A 26,426-nucleotide genomic window follows, 5' to 3' on the forward strand; every position below is an offset into this window, starting at 1 on the left:
ACATCCCTCCCCACCCCATCCCTCTGGGTTGTCCTGGAGCACGAGTGTTGGGTGCCCTGCTTCATGCGCTGAACTTACACTGGTCGTCTATTTTACACATGATAGTGTACCTGTTTCAATGCTCTTCTCTCAAATCATCCCACCCTCGCCTTCTCCCACTGAGTCCAAACCTCTGTTCTTTATATCTGTGTCTCCTTTGATGCCTGCATGTAAGATTGTTGGTACCATCTTTCTAAATTTCATATATATGCATTAATATACAGGATTTCTCTCTTTCTGACTTACTTCACTCTGTATAATAGGCTCCAGTTTCATCCACCTCAATAGAACCGACTCAAATGCATTCCTATTTATAGCTGAGTAATATTCCATTGTGTATATGTACCACAACTTCCTTTTCCATTCATCTGCCAATGGATATCTAGGTTGCTTCCATGTCCTAGATGTTCTAAATAACTAGCTAAAATTTCAATAATTTTATAATAATTTCACAGACTTCCCCCATTTCCCAAGCTTTACATCACTTCTTGCCATCTTGTGACTCAGGATGTAACCACAAATAAAACAATAAAGTTTTGATCAACTAAAATTAGTAGCTTGGAAAAAAAAAAAAAACTGAATCACAATCCAAAGCTTGTTTCCAAAGCTTGCTTCCAATATTTTTTTCTTAAGTTTAATAGTTGCTGCTACTGCTGCTAAGTCGCTTCAGTCGTGTCCAACTCTGTGCGACCCCAGAGACGGCAGCCCACCAGGCTCCCCCGTCCCTGGGATTCTCCAGGCAAGAACACTGGGGTGGGTTGCCATTTCCTCTCCAATGCATGAAAGTGAAAAGTGAAAGTGAAGTCACTCAGTGTGTCCGACTCTTCATGACCCCATGAACTACAGCCCATCAGGCTCCTCCATCCATGGAACTTTCCAGGCAAGAGTACTGGAGTGGATTGCCATTGCCTTCTCCATTTAATAGTTATGGTTTTCACATAATTCAAGTCTGAATGAAAAGAAATCAATCATTTTATCCTTAGTAGCTTCTCAGCATCATCCATCTATTCCCCAAATTAAATTCAAATAAAGCTTGTTCAAAGTATTTATTTTTAAAAATCATCCCAGGCTAAAGAAATCAGAGTTAGAAATTCCTTCTAGCCCTCTTGTTTTCAGGGTTTAGGTAGGACTGCCAGTACATGGACTGGACAGAAGGAAGGCTCAGTGACATAATGGGTGCAATATGGGTGTGGGTGTGGGTGTGCACACGCGCGTGTCCTGTGCTCAGTCATGTCTGACTCTTTGTGACCCCCTGGACTGTAGCCCGCCAGGCTCCTCTGTCCATGGAACTTTCCAGTCGAGAATACTGGAGTAGGTTGCCATCTCCAATGACTGGGGTCTTCCTGACCCAGGGATCGAACCCACGCTTCCTATGTCTCCTACACTGCAGGTGGATTCTTTACCACTGAGCCACCTGGGAAGCAATATAGATGCCACCCTCAATTCTTCAAATTCACCACTCTTATTAATAACACACTTAATGCAGGGAAATAGGAAAGCAAAAAAGCAATACAAACTTCACCCAGAGGTATGATCTGCCTCTGAAAGAAAGCAGGAAATTAATTTACTACTCAGGCAAAAAAATGTGATTATTTCTTTTCTCCCTCTTTCTCTCTTTCACTACCCTTTGCTGTCCAAAAGACCTCTAGCAAGATTTAAGCATCATCAGACTTTAATTTGTACCCTTATAATTGAAAATTAAATTGCAAAACAACCTTCCCCCTCTGTCACTACAGCAAATGTTTAAAATTTGTTCTTTAAAACATTGTTTTGAAATTATATTTTCTTCCAACGTGATTTGTTGCAATCTCTCTAGTGAGAAAAGCCATGTATCATTTCCTTTCCCTGTCTGCTTTTTGAAATATCTTTGCTCATAGAAATACTTGAAAGGACCTTGGTTTCAAGCAGTATCTGCTGGCCAATGAAGGTTACCTTTGACCTCGATCTCCAGGAAAGGAAGATTCAATGAGCTTGAATTGATTTTAATGGGAACAATGTACATCCCCCAGAGATGTGGACAAGTATGTTGGTGGAAGATCTAAGAGATCTATTCCATTCAGGCCAAATTCAAATATATGTTCATTTTATACTATCAGGCTCTGGCTTTTAATTTGAATATAAACACCAAAGTTCAATTCTTACGCAAATTAAATGTAAATATTTATGACTGACCAACATTTCTCAGTGAACCACATTTCGACATATGAAGTCAAATGGGAATAGAAATAATCTTCACAAAAACCCATGTGATTGGGCTACTTATTTTCAATCCCCATATATTAATAATGATTTACTGTGCTCACCAGATCTACTGATCAAATCATCCAAACTTCATATAAATGTATCTAAGTTGCAAATAAGATTTCTCAAGGAATTACAAGGGAGGTAGGGAGACAAGTGTGATACACATGAAACAATCAGATAATAATAATATTGGCATATAGAATCAACTGCAGTCCAAAGACTATAGGTGATGAGAAGAGTGGAAAGTAAACTATCAAAGTTTTTATGAAGCTGGGATAAATACAATACACAAAAAGATTATTAAGCTTTGAAGGTCACAGAAGAGGGAGACAAGAGATCATTTGCTGGGGCTACTAACCAAAGCTATGATCCTTTTTTCCTTATGCTGCATTGATTCTAAAGCAAGACTGAACATTTCTGAAATCTTTCTTTCACATTTTAATGTCTCAGAAACAAGGGTGCCAATTACAGTTGATAGCACGCCACAGTCTGATTGGCCTTGATTGTCTATCATGATGGCACCATCATGGTCCTCGTGGTTTTGTTCTTCAGTTGATGATATCTTATTTTCAAAGACACAGAAAACGTATAATCATCTTATAGCTTAAATCACAGAAGCAGAGAAGACTGGACTGATCTTTTAAAAGCCAGGAGACCTGGGTTCCATCCCTGGGTTAGGAAGATCCCCTGGAGCAGGGAACAGCAACCCACTCCAGTATTCTTGCCTGGAGAATCCCATGGACAGAGAAGCCTGGCAGGCTACAGTACATAGGGTCGCAAAGAGTCGGACACGACTAAAATGACTTAACACACACACACATGGAGAATTCCATGGACAGAAGAGCCTGGCCAGCTACCTCCCAAGGAGTTGCGAACAGACGCGACTGAGCGAGTCATGTGTGTGTAACATGCATGCACGCGCGCGCGCGCACACACACACCCCTACATGAGCGTGGTTTGTGATTTACTTTAGCATTCTATTATTTTCAGACATGATTTTGCCCTCCAGAACAAGAAGGAATGTACCAGTTCCCAGCTTATTACCTCCCAGTTCCAAATCCACCCTTATGATCCTGAAACATCTCTCCCTCGCCATATGACATGGCATCCATCTCTGTCCGTACAGAATATCGGAGGGACCCTGGAGGAGGAAAGGTTTCTCCTCCCGGTTCTGGCATGCTTTCATTTTCCTGTTGCTCCTGCACTGGGCTGGAGGTCAGGAAACCCAGGGAAACTCACCCCTAGAGAAATTCCAAAAGAGCTCAACAGGCCCCCCGCTGCTTTCTGAAGTGAGTTCCACGAGTTTGCTAGTGTCTTCCTAGTGACAGTTTTTTACCATGGGCTTCCTAGAGAATTCAATACCATCCCCCTCCCTTGGGAAGCTTCCTGATGAATGTCCCTGGCATCTCAGCAGACAGTTCTCTTATTTAGGATTAAAATAGATCTCATATACTAAGAGAGAAAACCTGATAGACTTATGCATCAGCTTTCTCACTGAAGGCCCATCAATGAGGGCAAAATTAGAAGTGCGTGGTTGGGTTGGGGAAGAAGTAAAATGGGTTGATTGTGGGAGGGGGAGAAGTTAATGAAGAGACAACTGTATGTGTCTGACTGTCAAGGCATTTCTAACTGATTGTAAACCCCCTCTGCGTGGTTTCTTTCAACCTCTGTTTTAGGAGATGAACCTCATTATCAGAAGGGTTTACATCTTTTTACTCTTGATTTCTAGACAGAAATCATCTGGATGCAATCAGGTACAACAAAAAAGATCCTTCCACATCTAGGAAATTTTTTTAAGCCTGAGAGTTAATGTTGAAGATACAAAACAGATGTCTAGCAGTTTATTTAGTGTTCATTTTTCTCAACCAGATGCCTTAGTATCTCATACACACTTCCCAGCTATTTTGGTACAATATTTCCTTGTACAGTTTGGCATTTGATGTTTTAACACTAAGTACAATAAATGTGAAAATAAGAAGTAAAATTATTTTCATTTCTAATTCAAAAATGTAATGAGCAAATTTATGACTTCAAAGAGAAGGAAAGGGTCAGCACAGGTGAGTTATCATCCAAACCTCATTTTTAAAAAATCACTTTGTATTCTATGCAGATTTCAATTGTTCTTTGTATTTGCAGATCAGAATGTAAGATATTCAAACTTCAGCTGAAGGACTTTAAAAAGCATTCTATAGTAGTAGCTTACTTTCATAAAACAGCTTCTTTCTTATTTATCAATTTTAAAATAGTATACATTTACTATACTAAGAAAGTATACATTTACTATACTAAAAAGTCTAAAGTTTAAAATTTCTTAGTTTATCTCTGAACATGAAAACTCTTTAGCTTTAAAAATAAAATTGCATTCTTCTCATATTATTCCCCTTCAAACTGATAATTTAGTCATTTATCATCTTGTGTCTGACACTTTTTTTTTTTCATTTCCAGATATATTTTTTGGTCAATGGAACTTCTGTCAGCATGTTACCTCTGGGCCTTCCATACCCTTATTCTCTTTTCTCCCCCTTTATTTCTTAAGAGTAAAAGATAAAGGAAGTTTAAAAAGACAAATGTGAGCTTGAACAAAAGGGTCGTTCACTCTGAACAAGAAGAAAAAACACTTCATTCAGATACGCTAAGGTAAACTTAGAATGGCTATTTTATCCATTCTGATGGAATCATTTTCAGCCCAGAGCCAAGGACAGGAGCAGACGCTCTTACTGTGATTTTATTGTGTTCAGTGTGTTTTGAATGAACCAAAGCAGGGAAATACAGGCTTGTCTTCCCAAACTGCAGGCCATTGGAGAGAAAGTTCAAAACCCAGAAATTCATTTTATACATACACTTACACACACCCCACTTTCTGCATATATTCACAAGCTTATTCCCATATATAATTCCCTTTAGGTCTGTGCTATAGAGTCAATTCCACCAATACCGTGAGTACAGGCCTTGCCAATGCTCTCAAAAAAACATATGAGGACAGAGCATCTGCTTCCACGACTTTCTCGAAGGAGAACAAAGCTGGTAATTCTCTGAATGTGAGATTTGCAAAGAATACACCCGACCATCTGCTGCACTTGTTAATGGATGTGTTTGCCATCACAGTATGTGACACTGTGAGGGAACCATGGGGAGTACCTAATTCTTCTGTTAAAGATAAGAAAATTAAAGGGAAATGAGGGTGGATGACTTTCCCAAAGTCATCCAGGAAGCCAGTAGTGGCAGGGCCAGGCGCAGAGTATCTCTAACCCAGGGCTCTGTATACAGCGATATCCTTGTCTAACTAGGGCTCCCCTAGGGGCTCATATGGTAAAGAATCTGCCTGCCATGCAGAAGACCCAGGTTTGATCCTTGGGTTGGGAAGATTTCCTGAAGGGAATAGCTACCCACTCCGGTAAAACTATGTCCTATTTTCCTTTCTTGAGTAATGTTAATATCATTTCAAAATTTCCTCCACCCCTCCAAAACCAATACTCAAAAATATTTTGGTGTAAATATTATTTGGATTTATCATCACCAATAAAGTAGTGATGAAGTGTACTAATATTTGTTGGTTGATTAGGAAGAAAAAGGAAACATCATCAGTGACTTCTGAGAGTAAAGGAATGTGAGTGCGGGCAGGTTGAAATTCATAGATGCAGCGTTTCTAGCAAGTCCCAGGCCACAGTCCCTGGACCAGCCTGCCTAATGGAGTAGAAATCCCACTATTCATGTCTAATTTGAGATATTTAGTCCATGTCACAGTCAGAATACTTTGTTGTGGACAGAGAAATCCATAGGAATCAGGAGGGACATTAGGCAGCATTGTATGAGTTATAGCTCTGCACCCTTGAGCAATTAGAAAAGGATATATACTATCTGTCCTCAAATATAACTAAACTAAGGCAGAATAGGGTCAGGTCCTAAGAACATTTCACTTACAGATGACTTTAAAAAGACCTTCCCTCCCACTACCAACACACCCACCCACAGAACGGCACTATCTCATTTAATCTTAACACTGACAAACAAATCTGTTAATGCATATTAATGTTAGAGACTGAACAATAAAACAAATTGAATACACCCAGAAAGCAAGTAGGAACACTTTAGAATTCCCCTGCTGCTGCTGCTAAGTCGCTTCAGTCGTGTCCGACTCTGCGCAACCCCAGAGATGGCAGCCCACCAGGCAAGAACACTGGAGTGGGTTGCCATTTCCTTCTCCAATGTATGAAAGTGAAAAGTGAAAGTGAAGTCGCTCAGTCATGTCTGACTCCTAGTGACCCCATGGACTGCAGTCCACCAGGCTCCACCGTCCATGGGATTTTCCAGGCAAGAGTACTGGAGTAGGGTGCCATTGCCTTCTCCGTAGAATTCCCCACCAACACCTAATTCACTAGTGGAGATTTGACAATGACTTCAGAACATACTTGCAGGCATCTCAAAATTCTGCTACGCTACAGGCTTTCCTTTAGTTCATCCCCTCAGCCTAGCTCAGTGTGTGTCAAATGTTAGTACACATAAAAACTACTTGCTATGCAACCCTGGCCATAGGCAATTTTGCCTCGCACCTTAGACTCTGAATTCTCTGCTTCAAGCACAATGCATCTCCATCATCTGTGCAGATGGAGCCAGGTCTGGAAACGTGGAGCCGTGACATGAAAACCTTAATGTCCAGATTTTGTCCATAGCTTTGGGGGACTATGATTCCTGAGCAAGCAAATGAAGGGAGGGTTACCAGTTTCCCAGTCATCTCGGTGGTTTCTGGGTATGAGGCAAACTGGTGCTAGACTAGGATGGCTGTAAAGATGCAGAGAAAGATCCTAATATCTGCTGGATATGAAAGGACTAGTTACTAAAAGCAAAGTCTTCTTGTATCTTACCTATCTCAATTCAAGTTCAATGCCTACCCACTTCCAGCTGTGTGATCACAAACATTTACTTAATGTCCCCATGATGATTAATTCTCTGTGTCAACGAGGTATCCAGACACTTGGTCAAACATTATTCTGAGCATCTCTGGGAATGTTTTTGGATGAAATTACTGGTGTCTTCCCAAAGCTGGTACTATATGTATATCACAAATTTTGGGAACTTACACCTCTGAGGCTTTGATTTCCCAAACTAAGCTTTTGGAAAATACAATGCTCTATTAAAATACCCACCTTGTGCAAATCAGATGCCTCAGCACTCAAGACTGTTGCCTCTGCCTTATCACACACAAGCTGAACATCTCCTTGTCTCTCATCCTTTGCCTTTTCTTTAACAACGTCTGTCCTCCATGCTACTTGATCAGAGTATGGATAAAAATCAAGAAAAGGAAAAGCACACACTGGATATCAAAGTACCACTGTTACACAATTAAAATAATCATGTTTGTCTTTAGGGTCCCTTGTAAATTCCTCTCTTTCTTGTCCTACGTGCACTTCATCAAGGACCACATACAACCATGATCTTGCCTTTTGCCAAAATCTTCTTTAGAACAGGATTCTGCTGCCTTAGACAACCCCAAGTGCAAGCGGCTGAAAATGCTTGAGCACTAAAACTTCCAGAGTAATTTGCATTTAAGAGTAATTTGCACAGACTTGAGTTAAAAATAAAACCAAAGTTACAGTGCTGCAATTGCCAGCATAGAGACCTAAGGAGACATAGTTTATACAAAAGAGTCTTCACAGAGTGCTAAAAACTGTACCAATAGGCAATCGTTTCTCCTCCAGACATTCCAACAATATGTGAGAAGAAACGCTGCCTTCCTAGACAGTTCATTGTTTCATGTCCTAAATTTAAGGGACATATGAAGAGAATTCATATTTAATGTTTCATACTCAAATAGGAAGTATGTTAAATAATGCTAAAGTACACTCCTAATTAAAGTATTTGAAATTAAATTACAATTGTAAATCACCTGGTGTTAAACTGAGAGGTGACTGCAGAGAACCTGCTGGTTTTATTTAAAGGCTGACTTCATGCAACTATTAGGATCTGATGGCATTTCATGGCTAGGAAAGATTTCTGAAAACCACAAAAGACTGGGGTTATAATCTAATATCATGTGGATAAATTGGAGAAACTGAAATTGATACAATGAAGGTCAAATAAGGTTGAAAAAAAGCAGAACACAGTAAGAATACAAAATTATATAGAAAAATAATATGGAACATTTAAACTAAGTCACAGTCACAGAAATAAAGATTCATTCAGACTGCGATGACTGTAGATGAATCTTGAATGCGCCCTTCCTTCCAGTCCTAAAAAGCCTTTGATAAACAGTATAAGTTGAAATATTACTGGCTCCACATACATCATAATTATTTCAAGATTATGTACTCTATTTTCAAAACAATATCCAAAAGACAGATGAAAAAGACACAAAGAGTAGAAGGCCATTCAGAATAGAGAGAACAAAAGTTTTAAGATTTGAACTGAAAATCTCTGAAGGAAGAAAGTTAAGTAAGGGTTGAGAGGTTTTCTGCCTGTGGGAAAAATGATTGGGGCCCAACATAGGTGTTTAAAAAATACAAGTGGCCATCCAAAAAAAAAAAAAAAAAAAAAAGGTGGGTGAATTAGGCTTTCATGAGCTGGAATTTGGGGAGAGATTTTTCTCAAATAATGGGATTAGATTATAAACAATTTTGGAAAAGAAGTATTAGGCCAATGAATAATTTGGCAACATAAGACTTCTTGAAAGAGTAGAAAAAGACAATAAATAAGATTGGCATTGATATTCTAGTACAGTACAACTCTTTAGGGGATAATTAAAGTATGAATAAAAATCGTAGTTTGTGGGGAGGGAAAATGGAAGTTGCTGTTCAACTGGTGTAAAATTTCAGCGATGCAAAAAGAATGAATTCTAAAGATCTGCTATACAACCCCATGACTATTGTTAACAATGCTGTATTGTGTGCTTAAAAGTTTTTTTTCAGGAGGGTAAATCACATGTTAAGAGTTATCACAATATAAATAATTTACACCCATCATGACAGCATGAAGAAATAAAACAGGTAATTTTTAAATATCAATTAATTAAATCCTGCATAATTTTACCCACTCTAAAGATATAGTCATGAAAAGCAACAGAAATGAGTCGTTGATTCCGAAAGTTGACAAATGGTGGGTTTTTAAAAAAATATTACTAGAGCCAAACACCATGAAAATCAAACTACTAAAATAACAGTAATGATATAGTGTTACCTAACCTTTCTGTGATACCGTCATCAAATCTCTCTCATTTTGGCTTTATCCAGGCGTTTCAAGCCATTAATCGCCCAGGGAATCTTCGTTCTCCTGCGTTCTGGCCTTAGGCTTCTTACATGTGGCACTTTGTGACCATATTAGCCAATGAGCTTAATCAGCATCAGCTGTTGCCAATACATCACACCAGCTCTGCTGGTAATTTCTAGAATGTTTCTCAAATTAAGTTGTGCAATGACATGGAGAAATGCTAATTATATCATAAGGGATGCTGCAAAGTTCTCAAAACACAATTAATCTTCATTTTCAAAATTAACCCACATGCTACTTTCAGGCCACCACTGCAATGGAAGGGATGAAAAGGGGGGAGCGATCAAATGAACAGATAACCAGGCAGCAGGATCACAACACAATAGAGCCCCCCAGCTCTATGAAAGGGTGCTTCTATCAGGGAGACTACCTAAACAGAACTTTAAAAAAATAGGTTTGAAATAGTTTGAGACCTGTTACTTGCTCACTGCTGAGCTGTGTGCCATGGGGCTAGCAGAAAAGTCCCTGCCTTCAAGAAATATAGTTCTAACTGGAAAGAATAACAAAAATGAAAGAAGACTACAGAAAGTAGCAAACAGTTATCTGGTCAACTACGTGGTCCTCAACAGTCACAGTGTAGAGCCCAGGACCGGGGAGATCTCTGGGACGGCAGTGCCCTAAGAAGTGGGAGCCCACAGTCTACACGGCAGAGATAACAAGAGGGCCTTCCTGGTGCTGGGATCAGAGTAGGGAAGGGCTCCGATAGAAGACGACTATTATGGAAACATCTTCAGAAAGCAAGGGAGGTGTCAGATGATGGAAGGTCATGAAAAGCTCACAGTTAGCTTAGGCCTGGCACAATGAAAATATGAAATAGTAGTAGGTGATCAAGTGCAGAGGTAACATGATACAACACATGGATAAAAACACTGGTTTGGTCCTTGGGTCAGGCAGATCCCCTGGAGAAGGAAATGGCAACCCACTCCAGTATTCCTGCCTGGGAACCCCATGGATAGAGGAGCCTGGAGGGCTACCGTCCATGGCGTCATGAAAGAGTCACACAGGACTTAGCTACCAAACAACAGCAGAAGGCTAAGCCTCATAGAGATTATTTTTCCAACACTCTGATTACTACTCCTGGTCTAGTCAGAGTGAAAGTGTGGCTTTTCCGTTCACACTGTTCTCAGAGCGTCACTGTACAAACTAGATGCATTTGAGGCCTGGGTGTAGCCTTAGCGTCAGCCACACATAAGCTCCTAGCAGAAGATAATTTTTCTGGAATGTCATTAATGGGACATAGGCTTTGGGTTACTTTGAAGTTAGGAGATGTACGTGTAGCACCCCCCAGGGAAAAAGCAAGTCTTCTTGGGGTAACACAGGGGTACCCACTTTTAAACTGGTATCTTGAGTGCCCATCAGTGACTCTGCCCAGTTCAGATCTGCATTTGTAGCAATCCTGGCAGTGGTGCTATAACTTGGGATTTTATGAAGGCAATGTGTCTCTAACAGGTGAGAATGATTAAACCTACACAATGAGGACTGTAAGTTACGGTGCTGCTAATTTAAACATATTTATGTAAAACAAACTCATAGTAACGTACAATAATTTGCGATTCTTCACCAAAAGGGATGAAAAGGTATGCCTAGGGGAGAGAATTTGGTTCAGTCCATATTTCTCTTACTGTTCTGAGGCTTCCTCCATGCTGTTCTTGTCTCACATAGATGTCACTGCATATACACAAAGCTATCTTTTGATAAGGACTTCCCTTGTGGCTCAGACGGTAAAGCGTCTGCCTCCAATGCAGGAGACCCAGGTTCGATCCCTCGGTCAGGAAGATCCTCTGGAGAAGGAAATGTCAACCTACTCCAGTACTCTTGCCTGGAAAATCCCATGGATGGAGGAGTGTGGTAGGCTACAGTCCATGGGGTCGCAAAGAGTTGGACACAACTGAGTGACTTCACTTGGTCTTGGTCTTCTGATAAGGATCTTTATTAATTCCATTGGTAAGAAGATAAAACTTCCCTTCAATATCACTTCAGAAATGTCTGCCACTGGTTTGGGGGTTTTTGTTTCTTTGCTTTGTTTTTGACTGCACCGCACAGCATGAGGGACCTTAGTTCTTTGACCAGAGATCAAGATTGTGTCCCCTGCGGTGGAAGCACAGAGTCTTGGCCACCGGAGAACCAGGGATGTCTTGCCATGGGTTTCTTATTGGGGAAGGGCTTCTCTTTGATTTTTCATGCTACAACAGAGACTCAGTTATCTGACTGTAGTCCTCTGCTAATCACCCTACCTCTCTGGTCTGCCTGAGCCCCTATACTGAAACCATCTTTGCTCCTGAAGATGCCTTCATTCTATTCTGGTGTTCTCTTCTGCCAGCAGACCTCGCCTGCTCTACACATCCACACTCATTATGTGATTTATCCTGATTCATTCTCCAACCTCCTCTCATCTTCACTGAAAGATAACTTCTGGATTTGAAGTCTGAACTTAAAAAGCCATCCTCCAGTAAACAGAAACATCACCAAAATTTTACTTTACATGTAATAAATTAATCATTTATCTCTGGTATAAAGTTCAGGATTGTATTACTCTTTAACCATTTCACACCCAATGGAGCACAGTAAAACCATTTAGCCCTGTCTTTCAAAGGCACAGATTTATAACATGCATAGAAATTTCTATTTCTGAGTTAAATACACAGCTGCTCACAGCTGTCCCCTTAACAATAGACTGAGTCACCCAAGAAATTGCCATACGGGTTAACAAACGATCCATAACATCTTTTGCAAGGACTACAGATGACACAAACTCTAAAAGAGAATGCCACCTGGCCTAGGCATTTTAACTGAAAAAGAAAAAAAAAATCCCTTGGCTTACACGTGTTTATTTACCAAAGCAGTATCCAAGAATTTCTTTTATTGATTCATAAATTCCCTGGATGTTTATCAAACAACTATTAATACTACATGTCAACATTGTGGCAAAAAATACTTCCAATAGACATTATCCCTTAAGCTAAAGAAGGGACAGACTCAGAAGGACTTCCTTGAAATCACATATCTCATTGGTCATATACCAAGAAAATGGGATGATTTTAAAAGCATAAATGATACACACATGGGCATCAGTTTGAAAACATACTTCACTCAAAAGGGGAAACAGATTTAGAAAAAGAGAGAGAGAGAGAGGAGACTATCCTGTTAGTTCTTAAAGCCATTACTGGACAGTCACTTTATTTCCCAGAACTAACTTTCTTCCCAGGAACCAAGGACAAACTCTCAACTAACAAAACTGTTCGAAGTGAAATGGCCAAACTAGGATTCATACACAGGAAACCAAGTTGAAGACAGGATCACATATTTAGTGAAAACTGGAAATCCTTGTGGCACATGTAAATCTCATGGGCTCCTCCATTTGACAGCTCAGCCACTTAAAATTTTTATTTCATTTCAGGCATCAGAAGTAAGCTGCTCTTGAAGCTCTCAGTTGGTAATTGGTCCACTTTACCATGAAGTTATGCTTTCCTTAGGGCTGGTTCTCTATTTAAAATGCATAAGTATCCATTTTTAAAAGTTTAATTATGTGAAATTTTATTTCAAATTTAGTAATTTAGTCTAGAAAGTTTCTAGTTGATGAAAATGTCAAATGTAAAAAGATAGGAATGCTTAATTAGTTGAGTACCTTAAGTTTTTTGACAAATACTAAGTGGACTTGTTAACACTTGCTGCCAGAACTCAAGGGTTTTATTAAAAATAGAAACGGAGGAATTCAGCCTCACTGAATACATGATTGACAGTCTAGACCAAGCCTACTCTTTCCTTATGTCTCACTCTGCATCTCTTCTTTCTGAAAGGCGATACCTTCATTTTGTTTTGCTTTTACTAATAATATTTTTTAAACACCAATATTCACTTATTATACTGTTAATAATAATAAATATCATGACAATGTGTTTAAACAATTAAAAAAAACCAAGCCAAATAAAATCAAACAAAAAGAACTGAGAAAGAAGGCTTGGGTGTTAGAGGCAACTCATGTATGACTCTTAAACACATTTTCATTCTTCTGGTCTTTGTTTCCTTATCAGCAAAAGTAGGAGACTGGGCACATGATCTCTTATCAAATCAAGGGGATGATCCCTTACTGAATCAAATGCTTTCGGTCCAGTCATTCCATGAAATCCATTTGTAAGATTGTTCTCCTTGCTTCCTAGCTTCCTTCCCTCCTCCTTATTGGAAATATTTAGGAAGAAGAACATTGCATCAGTTGATTTTTTTCTTTTCCTTTTGGACTTCCCTAGTGGCTCAGCTGGTAAAGAATTTGCCTTCAATGGAGACCCCGGTTCGATTCCTGGGTCGGGAAGATCCACTGGAGAAGGAAAAGGCAACCCACTCCAATATTCTGGCCTGGAGAATTCCACAGACTGTATAGTCCATGGGGTCACAAAGAGCTGGACGTGACTGACCGACTTTCACTTCACTTACTGAGATATATTCACTTATCATGCAGTTCATTCATTCACCAGTTGATTTTTAACCAAAGGTTTCCTCTTAACAGTGAAAACATCTATGTATTCGATACGGTACTTTTCAAGAAGCTTAGAGTCCAGCAAGGACCCGACACAAAACCAGAAATCATCTCAATGCCCTTCACAAAGCAGCAAAATGCGATGGCTTTACTGAATCTAAAACAATCCTGAATCCTTTCCAACTCGGAACTCTATAATAGCCAAACCCACACTTCTTCCTGGCTACTAGAAAGATCTACCTGAATCATCAGAAACATTCAATTCTATGTCTTGAAAACTTAATTCTTCAACTTCCCTTACAACTGGTTTCTTTTCCTGCACCACCGCCACCCTTGTTCACGGCACCTCTATCCGTCTGGTTCCCGTGCGGGAGGGCTAACAGGCCTGCTTGAGGACCGCCTCTCTTCCAGTTCCCCCCCGAGTCAACTAGTGACTGATTCAACCACAGTCTAAACACCTCTCCAATCTCCAGCTCCTCCCTAGATCTAGTTGTATTAACTTGCATCAAGATATTTACATTCGTCTGTTCACCCTTGTTTAAGTGAAATCAAGAAATCACGACTGTCTCTCTTAAGTTTATTTCCTGAGTACCTTATATAATCCTTGGCCCATAATAGGTACTCAATAAATTTGAGTTCTGCTCTTAAGAAGTAAGTAGTGATACTCTAAACTCTGTAAAAACCTGTATGGGAAAAGAATCGAATAAAGAAGGGGTGGGTGTGTGTGTGTGTGTGTGTGTGTGTGTGTGTGTGTGTGTAACTTATTCACTTTGCTATACAGCAGAAATACAATATTGTAAATCAACTGTGCTCCAGTAAACATTTTTAAAAGACTAGTAAGTAAGTAGAGATAAACCAATGCTTACTAACTTCCTTCTGAATTGATATTTCCTAAAATAAGCTGAAAACTTTTTAGAGCTTCAGAGAGCTTAAAATAACGAGGGATTTTCACATGTACTATCCCTAATGCGTATTATTTTCTACCTTTGGATAATCTACCCCTCACTAACTGTTCATCCTTTGATTCAATCTCCATGATACTTCTCCCCAAGCTATGATTACAGTACTTTTCATCCTTTTCAAACCCAGCGAGCCCAGGAGCTAGTGGACATCGTATGAAAGAGTGGATTCACTCCCTCCCAAATCCTACAAAACGTGTGTTTTCTACCTGCCAGGAACATGAGTTGTGTGTACCGGTCTGCTGAGGCTTTCTTTTCCCCCAGAACAGCACCTAAAGGAGCTGGTAGGATGCAAGAACATGAGGCAGGATGCTTGGGTTGTTTCTCTGCCTAACTGGCCTGAATTTACGAGTACATAATAACTCTATCTATCCATTTTCAAATTCAGGCAGCATTATAAAGTAAGCCTGAGTAATCATGCTGCTTTGTTTTATGGGGAGTTTTACAGCATGACCATGCTGTGTACCAAGGCATGGGGTATGCACAGATGTTTGCATTCCTTTAGACTTCTCAGAGCAGCAGCAACAGTATGAATGCAGTTTGGATAGCATCATTACGAATTACACTTGGACTCTATTGCATTAAAAGGTAATGGGTTTCTTCCCACTTCCCTTTCATTTTAAAAGTCAAGAGTTAAGTTGACCAATGGGTAACTCCCTCTCCCTTTCCCTCTTCCTAATTCATTACCTGTATCTGCTCTCACTTTCTGGTCTCTGGGTTTCTCTGCTGTTTTGTATTTTACATAGCTAATCAGCTCCAGGAGCAGAACATTACTGCTGTTCAGGGCCCGCTGTTTTTTGTGTTTTTTTTTTTTTCTTACTGTCTGGTTACTTGAATTAATGCTGTAATATTTTGGATGCCATTATATTATGCTAGAACAATCTTTGCTGTGCTACGGAGGACCAGCAGAGAACAGTTTGTAAGTAATATTGTCCTTTCCTGATTCAGTAAGTGGGTAATTTGTTCCAGTGAGCAAATTTGCATGACTTTCCTATTATGAAAATAAATGAAATGATACTCACCTCGCTTTTCACAACACTACCCTGAGGTTTGTTTGGAATTTTTTTTAACAGACAGGAAGAAAGGCAAAGAGGCAGAAACTCTGGAAAATAATACAGGAGGCCCTGATGACATGTCAGCTAGGAAAGCGTTCTGTGATTCTGCTTTGTAACCTGCTAGGCGTCTCACAGTAGAATCTTTAACTCACCAACATTCTGTATAAGCCCGAAATCATTCAAGCCACCTTCCATAACCATTCTTACCTAGATCCTTTCCAGGCAGGAGGGGCTCCCAGAGGACCTCTCCTGCTCAGGCAGTTCTGGAATTCAGTCCTGAATATTCATTGGAAGAACTGTTGCTTGAGCTGAAACTCCAATACTTTGTCCACCTGATGTGAAGAGCTGACTCACTGGAAAAGACCCTGATGCTGGGAAAGATTGATGCCAGGAGGAGAAGGGACGACAGAGGACGAGATGGTTGGGTGGCATCACCAACTCAATGGACATGAGTTTGAGTAAGCTCTGGGAGTTGGTGATGGACGGGGAAGCCTGGCGTGCTGCAGTCCATGGGGTCGCAAAGAGTCAGACATGACTGGGCAACTGTACTGAACCAAAAAATCTGAAACAAATCCAGAGACTTGGGAGCATCACAAGATAAGATGTTATATCTTCTCTTATACAATTCTACCCCAGTCACTCCTTGATCTAGCGGCCTATTTAGCTAAAACTGTAAATCCACGTGTTCTATTCAGTCATTGTAAATGCTCTTGAAAATCGCTTTAAGCCAGAGTTGGTACTACTGACTTTGGGGCTGGGTTAAGTCTTGTGTTGTGGGAGCTGTTCTGGGCATTGTAGGCTGGTTAGCAACATCACTAACCTCTATCATGAGATGCCACAGCGCCCTCCCCACTGTCATGACGACCAAAGCCGCATCTAGACATTACCGCGAGTCCCCTGGAAGTCAAAAATTACACCTGGTTGAGAGCCACTGTTCAAACAAACCAGCTCATTTTTGATAGAAAGAAACCCCCTCTAGTATAGTACCATGCAGCTCCCAAGAAGTCAGTGTGATATAGCATGGAGACAGGAATCAGCCTGCTGAGGTTTCACAGTTTCCTCATCTGTAAAAAGGGGCTTCCCAAGTGGCTCAATGGTAAAGAATCTGCCTGCCAAGCATGAGATGTGGGTTCAGTCCCTGGGTCGGGAACATCCCCTGGAGAAGGAAATGGCAACCCACTCCAGTATTCTTGCATGGAACATCCCATGGACAGAGGAGCCCAGTGGGTTACAGTCCATGGGGTCGCAAAGGAGTCAGACACGACTAAGCAACTAAACAACAACATCTGTAAAAAGTAGATCATAAAACCTGTTTTTGCAGGCAGCTGAAAGGTAATATATTTGAAGTACTTACCAAGTGTCAGGAGTCAATTAGTTATTTAATATTTTTAAAGGGGTAGCTGTTTCATTATCAGAAATTAAATCTATTAAACAGTTAAACCTCAATTTCATCCTTAAGATCATCATTTTTAATTCCATCATCAGTGAGAAGTAAAGGTGGTATGGAATGTCAGGCCGAATTTATACCATCCCCGGACACTCTCTAGACTTAATTTCCTGTGTGCATTTATTTTATCCCCAGGAGAAAGCTAGAAACTTCTCCCTGTTTCAGAACAAGTTCCAGGGCTGGTGGATTCACCAACAGCAGTTTCAAGCAGGCCACTCCAGGCAGGAATGCAATCCCCCAATACCGTGAGGCAAGGGCAAGCAACCAGCACTCCAAGAAGAGGCAGGGGTCACGGTGACTGGGCCTGGGAAGGTGCTTTACCATGAGGAGTGAGTGTGGGTGGTTCTTAGGAGTCCAGGAAGACAGGGGCTGCGCTCTCAGGAGATCTGCTACCATGGGTAACAGGACCTGGGGGGCTGCACTGGGGTGTGTGGTCGGTTGACTGGGACCCCCAGCTCAGGTCTTAAAAGAACAGGCAGTGACTAGGAATAAGAGCTTGAAGGTGGGAACTGAAGAAGCAGGCTTAGACAGGAACATGCTGGCAGCCTCTCAGTAACAGCAACACTTGTTCCTGCCACTTTGTAGGTATGACATCTGAGTTCTTCCTTTGAGATATTTACCTCCAACGAGGAACACACAGCATGGGAAGGGACCTGTTGCAATCTGGTCTTTGCAAATAGAAGTTTAGACTAAGGCAGCATCTGATCGCATGGGGAGGGCAGGGTGGGGTGACTGATCTTGAACCTGCAACGGAATAGCAAGCAAGCTCAACATTTTCACTTAGATCATACCTTATGTAATTAATACATCGAGCAAGGTAGGCTTATAATACATCAGAAATTCTTTTTTTCTCATGACCCTCTCAAACCCAATCTGGAAGCTTTGTTCTTCCCCTACTCCTGCGTGAACAGGCCTGAGCAAGTTCCTCAATAGACATGCATACATTTAGATCATTAAATATTGTCTTTGAGTTTGGTCCCTAAAACAATCACAGGTGAATTAAAAAAAAAAAAAAAAAAACCTGGTGCAATCCCTTATCAAAATTCTAAACTTGATTCCAGGTTTATCTCAAGACTGTGGCCAGCAGGAAGCAACAGGAATGGGTGTGGCGCTCCTTCTAAGCGTGGTATTTGAAAATTCCTCTATAGCAGCAATGAGAAGTGGGTGAAGGGATAACAGTGCAGAAAACACCTTTGCTATTAGGAATCGTCTCGAGTTGTCCCTGTCCTCGGCAGCTTGGTGTGTTTCTGCAGAAACCGCGCTGCTGTGACCTGACACCTGCCATTCCCTGCCTCAGCCACACAATCCTCACGGACCCTTCTGAGGTCCTGGTTCTCCAAGGTTCTCCTCCAACACACATCCTCCCTTTAAGGGCTCCATTCTCCTTCCAGAAGCCCTTTTGGAAGAGTCCCTGCAAGATGATTCTAGATCCCTGGCAGCCTGGCTCCCTGTGACCACCGGTCCCTCAGAAACATACATCTGCAACTGCTGACTCTGCGATCCCATACCTCATGTTCCACACTGTGGACACGGCCCACTCTGCCCTGTAGATTTCTCATGCAAGAGTCAAACCATAGGGACTTCCAGGTGGTCCAGGGCTTAAGATTTCCCTGTTTCCAAGGCAGGGGGACTTGGGTTCGGTTCCTGGTTAGGGAACCAGATCCTATGTGCCACAGCTGAAGATTCCATATGCCAGAACTAAGACCTGGTACAGCCAAATAAACATCAAAAAAGAAAAAAAGAGTCAAACCGTAGCCTGCTATACCTCCAGTGCAGAGGATGAACAAAATTCTCCAACTAGGGTCCTTGAAGCCTCTTGACTAGTGGCCTTGGAACCACTCTCATTAGCACTGAGGTGAGAGCAAAGCACAAAAGACTAAAACTCCCCAGTCTTCTCTCTCTCCAGCCCCTCTCCTCTCCAGTGTGGACCAATTTACAGGCATAAGCTGATGAAGTGTGGTGTTGGAGAAGACTCTTGAGAGCCCCTTGGACTGCAAGGAGATCCAACCAGTCCATCCTAAAGGAAATCAGTCCTGAATATTCATTGGAAGGACTGAGGCTGAAGCTGAAACTCCAATACTTAAGCCACCTGATTCAAAGAACTGACTCACTAAGACCCTGATGCTGGGAAAGATTGAAGGCAGGGGGAGAAGGGGACAACAGAGGACAAGATGGTTGGATGGCATCACTGACTCAATGGGCATGAGTTTGAGCAAACTCTGGGAGTTGGTGATGGACAGGGAAGCCTGGCGTGCTGCAGTCCAAGGGGTTGCAAAGAGTCGGACACAACTGAGCAACTGAACTGAAAAGATCAGGGTCACATCCCACGCTAGGGAGCTCTGACGTCTCATCTCAGAACACATGGCACATTTAGGCCTGGAAGTGAAGTGAAGTGAAGTCACTCAGTCGTAATCGACTCTTTGCAACCCCATGGACTGTAGCCCACCAGGCTCCTCAGTCCATGGGATTTTCCAGGCATGAATACTGGAGTGGGTTGCCATTTCCTTCTCCAGGGAATCTTCCCAACCCAGGGATCGAACACGGGTCTCCTGCATTGTAGGCAAACGCTTTACCATCTGAGCTACCAGGGAAGCACTTAGGCCTAGAAGTCAACCCAAAACTAAGAAGAAGTACCCCACGTCCACATCTTGCCTGATACGAGGGGTGGATGTAAGGTTGTCAGAGATGGGCAGGTGTGCGTGAGGCTCCCAGCCAACGTCTTGGTGCTGGCAGGGGAGAGGCTGAGTTGTTCAAAGAAAGCCGGGGTGAGAGAGAGCTGACCCTGTTCCAGGACCAGCTACTTGGACAGAGTCTTTCATCACTCACAGTTCAGCCTCAGGAAAGTCACCATGAGACTCATAAACATGTTTTAAAACCACTGAAGCACAGAGAGTGAGGACATCACTATGTCACAGTTGCCGGCATGGCCCCTGACAGGCAGGTTCTCACCTCATTTGAGCAGAAACCCCCTAAGCCCTTTATCCAGGTTTCCCAGTTAAAGTTAAGATCAGAATCCCCTCCAACACACGGGGATAAAATATTGCCTTGGAGATTTGCTAAAACTTCAGGACAGCGTTAAATCTTTTACAGAGATGTTTACCAGACTGCCTCCAACAGAGAAATAACACAAGTGCCTCGGTGAGCAGTTTGATTGTTAAGAGAAGCCCCTCCAGACGGAGACTGTGAATCCAAATAAACTAACAGGAGTTGAAGTCATGCCTTGAGAAACAAAAAGGAAAACCCAGTAAAAGATAGTCATGTTTTCTTCTAGTGCCACCTCAGCTGAAAAGAAACAAACCAACTGTCCATGTGGCAACAATGAACATACCCTGTGCTCTTAAACAGCATCACAGCCCTGTGAAGAGGAGAAAAATTGTTTCAATAATATGGTAGTAGGTTGTGTAGCTTTGTTTAAAAAGTAGTGTTTCAAGTGACATGGTTATTTGTCAAGTTCCCTAGAAACAGAAACAGCAGCAGCATCCTGACAACTGAATGAAAGATGAAAAAATAATCCTGAGGACCTCTCTGTACCATCTCTCCTGGACTGGATCCCATTCTCCACCCAGAGTCTCCGACTGCAGAGCTCAGGGTTCAGCTAACCAAGCTCTAGGGATGCAGTTGGCATGAGGATTCAGAGAAGGGCCTGGAAACTACTCGTGGGCTTTTCTAAAGAGAAAACTCTACCTGTGGCTTTCTCTAGAGAGAAAAGTGGTATCTGAGTGGCTTGAAGAGGACAGTGCATGTGGAAACTGACGATCTTGGAGAAGAGGTAATGAACCAGAGAAGGGGGCCCCATGAAAGGCCCAGTCTTAAAGAGGGCTCCCTTTTATCAAACAATAAAGAATCCAGATTAGCTGAAATTTCAGCCACCAAATGTGTTGAATTAAAAGTTATTGCACTGTAACAAGTTGTAAATTATAGTATTCTTATAAACAGTGTTATTTTTATAGACAGTATATATACATATGTATTATTTCTATATATAGTATTCTTATAAATCTCTTCTGAGGCTGCTCCAATCCAGTGAGCTGGTTCAGAGAAAGCTAACTACATAAGGAAAAGGTCTGTCCACTTGATCTCAGTTTTCTCCTGGACCCTTATAGGAAAAGGAAGTGTTGATTTGGGGGAATTAGAACACATAATTCCTGGTGGCTCCTCCTAACTGCATCTAAGGGACACCCACGACCTTGGAGCCGTGAAGGAGCTGGGATGAGTATGAGGAAGAACAAGAACAAAGTGATCACTCTGCAGATTAGTACAGTCAACTCTTCAGCCTGCAAAACCTAGGATGCTTTCATTCACACCCATACTATTATAATGCCAATGTGACATTTCCAGTGATCCTTGGTTTTTCCTGATCCTTGCTCAGTTGTGTCCGACTCATTTGCAACCCCATGGACTATAGTCCACCATGCTCCATGGGATTTTCCATGCAAGAATACTGGAACTGGTTGCCATTTCATACTCCAGGAGATCTTCCTGACCCAGGTATTGAACCCGTGTCTCCTGCATTGCAGGCAGATGCTTTACCTCTAAGCCACCAGGGACGCCCATAAATTTTCCCATAAATTAACATAAATTCTTCCATTATATTCATGCACTTACAACTCCTCGTGGCCATCTCTCTTCCAAAATTTTGGAGGAGCCCAACACCCTTGATCCCTCTTGTAAACTGGAGAAATTAGGCCATATAACATCAAAATACACATAGTCTCACTTATGGCAGAAAAGAGTGCCAGTAAAATACAGAGGGATGGATGATTTGTAGGCAATTGTGATGACTCAATACATTAAATTGGGCTTCTGGTTAAAATTATTTGGGAATCCCAGAGAGTTCTCTTGTGTTTTCCACGTCGGGAGTCCATAAAATCGATTCCTTAGCCCCTTTTCCTAATGACAATTTTAGCACTCTGCTCTTATTCAAATAACCACATGCCACAGTTCAGTAGCAGCCTTCCTCCAAGAAAACACTATTTTATCTTTGAGGGTGACATGCTCTGAGCTTGGGAGCGATGACCGGTAGCACAGCACAGATGGACAGGAAATGGTGTGCCTTTCACAGCACGCTGCTCCTCCATTTTACTACAGAATGTATGTTTGGGGCAAGGAAATCTGGGTCTCTTGGAAACACAAAATCCTTTTAGCCCCTTGAGATACAACCATTAGTTAATAAATCTCCACCTTCCAGCTTTGTTCCTCCCACACGAAACAAGAGAGCTCTTTGCCTTATGATCTTCAGTTTGTAGTAAATTTGAAATCTATCAAAGAGACAGCTCCCCCACAATGGTTTTTCCCCTCTCAAGCAGAAGAACATTCTCCAAAAACTGCCTAGAGATGATTCTACTTGTTAGAAGTAGCTGCATAGGAACGTCCTGACATTTCTGTAAGTCTGTATCCAACAGAAGAATTTTCTTAAACACAAACCAGCCTGTGGAAAAGCTCCCCAATGCTAAGCAGTGGGTGCAAAATGGAGGCAATTTATTACAGTTGTTATTGTTTCCTTATCAAAAGCAGTTGAGGGCAGATAATGGCATATTTTTCTTTCAAGTTCTTTCTTGAACAGTATTTTATGCGTTTTACTTGTACTAACATCCTAACTGGCCTTAAGTTATGCATAATTGCCTACCCTGTATGTGTGTACATGTAAGCATTTTGCATTTTACTCTAAACAGAGCAAATGATATTTCTTATTCTTTCTTTTCTTTGGAAACCAAGCAACCTGGGCCTATATCACTCATGCTGGGTAGAAGGGAGGTTAGACAGAGAGTCAGAGTAAGCATGCATTTTTTTTTTTTCACTCTTCTTTAATTGTGGTAAAATGCACATAAAATTTCTTAACCATTTTTAAGTGTAATGGAATTTTAACCAGCAGAATACTGGAGTGAGTAGACTTTCCCTTCTCCAGGGGGTCTTCCCAACCCAGGGATCAAACCCAGGTCTCCCACATTGCAGGAGGATTCTTTACCAGCCGAAGCCCTTTACAACTGAAGCCCTAATAAATAAAATAACTATTTTTAAGTGTGTAAAGCTCAGCGGTATTAAATATACACACATTATTGTGCATCCACCATCCATCCATCCCTATAACTCTGTTCATTTTGTGGAACTTAATATATGTTAAAATTTGAGCAAAAAAGTGTTACTTAGACAACATGTTCACTGAGACAGCTGATAACTTCTGCTATAGCCTTTTATCCATATCTGTCCATAGATATAAACAAGAGTATTAAGAAAATGCTCATGTCAATATGGAGATATCTCCATATTTACACATATGAAATTTACAAATACTGTTATCAACATGTTGTTCAAACCATTACTCAAAACTCAAATGAAGTGTGGAAATGCCAGTTCAGATTAATTTGATACACTGCTCTCTTGATTTTTTTTTTGGTGCTTAATTCAGATTTCTAACCTACCTAGTGTAAAGTTCCAATTAAAATATGACACCCAGTGTGTTGACTTCAAAAGACCCTCAAAAAGTGAATTTACACTTCATCAATTACAGCCGCACTTTGAAAAACTGGGGCACAGTGACATGAGAGATGTATTTCTTGAAACTACAAAGAATATTGGCTTATAGTTGAGATCCTTCATGATTCAGCCCAATTTCAGCTCTAGAAAATACAGCCATTGGAATTCTGAGACACAGAAGTCTTTCAAGAGGAGATAGTAACATAGAGTAGGCATCAGAGTATTTGGAGCGAAAGATCAAAGGGAAATCACTGCAGTACGCAAGAGGACAGCTGAGTTTGACTGATTCAGTGTAAAAGCCGCTTAAAGCAAAATTCAGTCGACAATTCCAACTCGTAGAATGGAAGAAGCACTCAAGAATCATTGAAATAGGATTGTCCCAAGAGTTACAAGACTCTGGTCACTTCTCACTGTCATCAGGGTCGTTAACTATCACATGGCCACGCCCACCTCCAAGGCCTTTCCTTAACTGTTAAATGAGTAGATTAAATTGAAGAAAATATAAAATTTTATTTGGCAATCACAATAGTACTCTTAACTGCATCAAGAGATAAAACTTTTTATTTTTCATCAGAATAGACTCTCTTTGAACATAAGCCTGAAACTGAGAAAACTGAGTAGTATTCACACCTAATACCATATTCAATAGTGAAAGACTGAAAGCTTGTCCTCTAAGATCAGGAACAAGACAGGGATGCCTGCTTTTGCCATTCCTATACAACATAATATTAGAAGTGGTAGCCATTATAAGTAGGCAAGGAAAAGAAACAAAAGACAACCAAATCAGAAAGAAAGATATAAAATGTCTCTGATTGCAGACAACATGATCTTATATGTAGAAAACCCTGAAGATTGCATTTTAAAAGCTTTTAGAAATAAATTCTGTAATCATATAATACAAAATCAAAATGTAAAAATCAGTTGTATTTATATACACTAAAAATAATCTGAAAAGGAAAAAATTGTTTAATTCTATTTATAATAGCAATTAAAAAATAAAATTCCTGGGAATAAACTTAACCAAGGAAGTGAAAGACTTCCACACTGTAAACTTCCAAACACTGCTGAAAGAAACTGAAGAAAAGTAAGTGGAAAGATATCCTTGTTCATGGATTGGATGACTTAATATTAAGGTGTCAGTACAAACCAGAATGATATACAGACTTAATGAAAATTTCTAGAATGGAAAAATTCATTCTAAAATTAATATGGAATTTCAAAGGACCCAAAATACCCAAAACAGTCTTTAAAAAGAAGAATTAAGTTAATGACTCACACTTTCTGATTTAAAAATGTATCACAAAGCTATGGTAATCAAAACAGTATCTTTCTGGCGTGAAGACAGACATATAGATTAATGAAACTGAATGAAAAGACCAGAAACAAACATTTGAGTATATGGTAAAATTGTTTCTGACAAGTATGCCAAAACCACTCAATGGGAAAAGAATAGTCTCTTCAACAAATGGTGCTAGAAAAAACTAGACAGCCACATGCAAAAGAATAAAGTTGAAGACTCACCTTACATCACTGAAGGAAGTGAAGTGAAAGTTGTTCAGTCATGTCCGACTCTTTGTGATCCCATGGACTGTACGGTCCATGGAATTCTCCAGGCCGAAATACTGGAGTAGGTAGCCTTTCCCTTCTCCAGGAGATCTTCCCAACTCAGGGATCGAACCCAGGTCTCCGAATTGCAGGAGGATTCTTTACCAGCTGAGCCACAAGGGAAGCCCACCTTGTATCATATGAAAAGTTAGTTGAAAACAGATCAAAGACCTAAACTTAATACTTCAATGATAAAATTCTTATTAGAAAACAATGGAAAAAAAATTCATTATAATCGATTTGGCAATGATTTCTTGGATATATGACCAAAAGCACAGACAATAAAAGTAAAAATAGCAACTGAACTTTATCAAAATTAAAAACTTCTATGCAAAGGACACAATCAACAGAGTCAAAAGGCAACCTATAGAATGAGAAAAATATTTGCAATTATATGTGAGAGGTTTATATATTTGAGATATATATATATGTTTATATATATATATTATATATGATGAGAAAAAAGCAGTTTTCTGCTGCTCATCAGTGAGTACTCGCAGAATGTCCTGAAACTTCTCAGGGATTCCTGGAGACATGGCAGAGGCCCTAGTTACTCTTTGGTCCATTTTAAAAATTGGATTGTTTTAAGAGTACTCTCTGTATTCTGCATATTGACTTCTCATCATATATATAATTGCAAATATTTTTTCTCATTCTGTTGCCTTTGACTCTGTTGATTGCGTCCTTTGCACAGAAGTTTTTAATTTTGATAAAGTTCAGTTTAGCTATTTATACTTTTATTGTCTGTGCTTTTGGTCTTAAATCCAAAAAATCAGCAATTAAGGGTATGGGGCAAAGATGCACTTATGTGGTGTTGAGGAAAGCAGACACCGACCTCACTAAGAGGGCAGGAATGCTCAGTGAGGATGAAG

At 40.6% G+C, this 26,426-nt stretch overlaps 1 long non-coding RNA gene across 11 annotated transcripts in view; it reads right to left on the bottom strand.

Annotated features, from left to right (window-relative positions):
* Nucleotides 1–26,426, bottom strand: part of LOC129635788 (uncharacterized) — a 240,093-nt gene that overhangs the window by 60,729 nt on the left and 152,938 nt on the right. For 7 of the 11 annotated variants that reach the window (XR_008706458.1, XR_008706462.1, XR_008706459.1 and 4 more), the window contains exon 4: nucleotides 25,471–25,684. The exons of 1 other annotated variant lie outside the window; for it this stretch is intronic. This is a non-coding gene — a long non-coding RNA (uncharacterized LOC129635788). Of the gene's footprint in view, nucleotides 1–18,095; nucleotides 18,220–25,470; nucleotides 25,685–26,426 lie in introns of all 11 variants that reach the window. 3 more of the 11 variants (XR_008706457.1, XR_008706455.1, XR_008706456.1) reach the window with 1 other exon arrangement.

The sequence above is a fragment of the Bubalus kerabau genome, chromosome 21, assembly GCF_029407905.1.
Source record: "Bubalus kerabau isolate K-KA32 ecotype Philippines breed swamp buffalo chromosome 21, PCC_UOA_SB_1v2, whole genome shotgun sequence".
Taxonomy (NCBI): domain Eukaryota; kingdom Metazoa; phylum Chordata; class Mammalia; order Artiodactyla; family Bovidae; genus Bubalus; species Bubalus kerabau.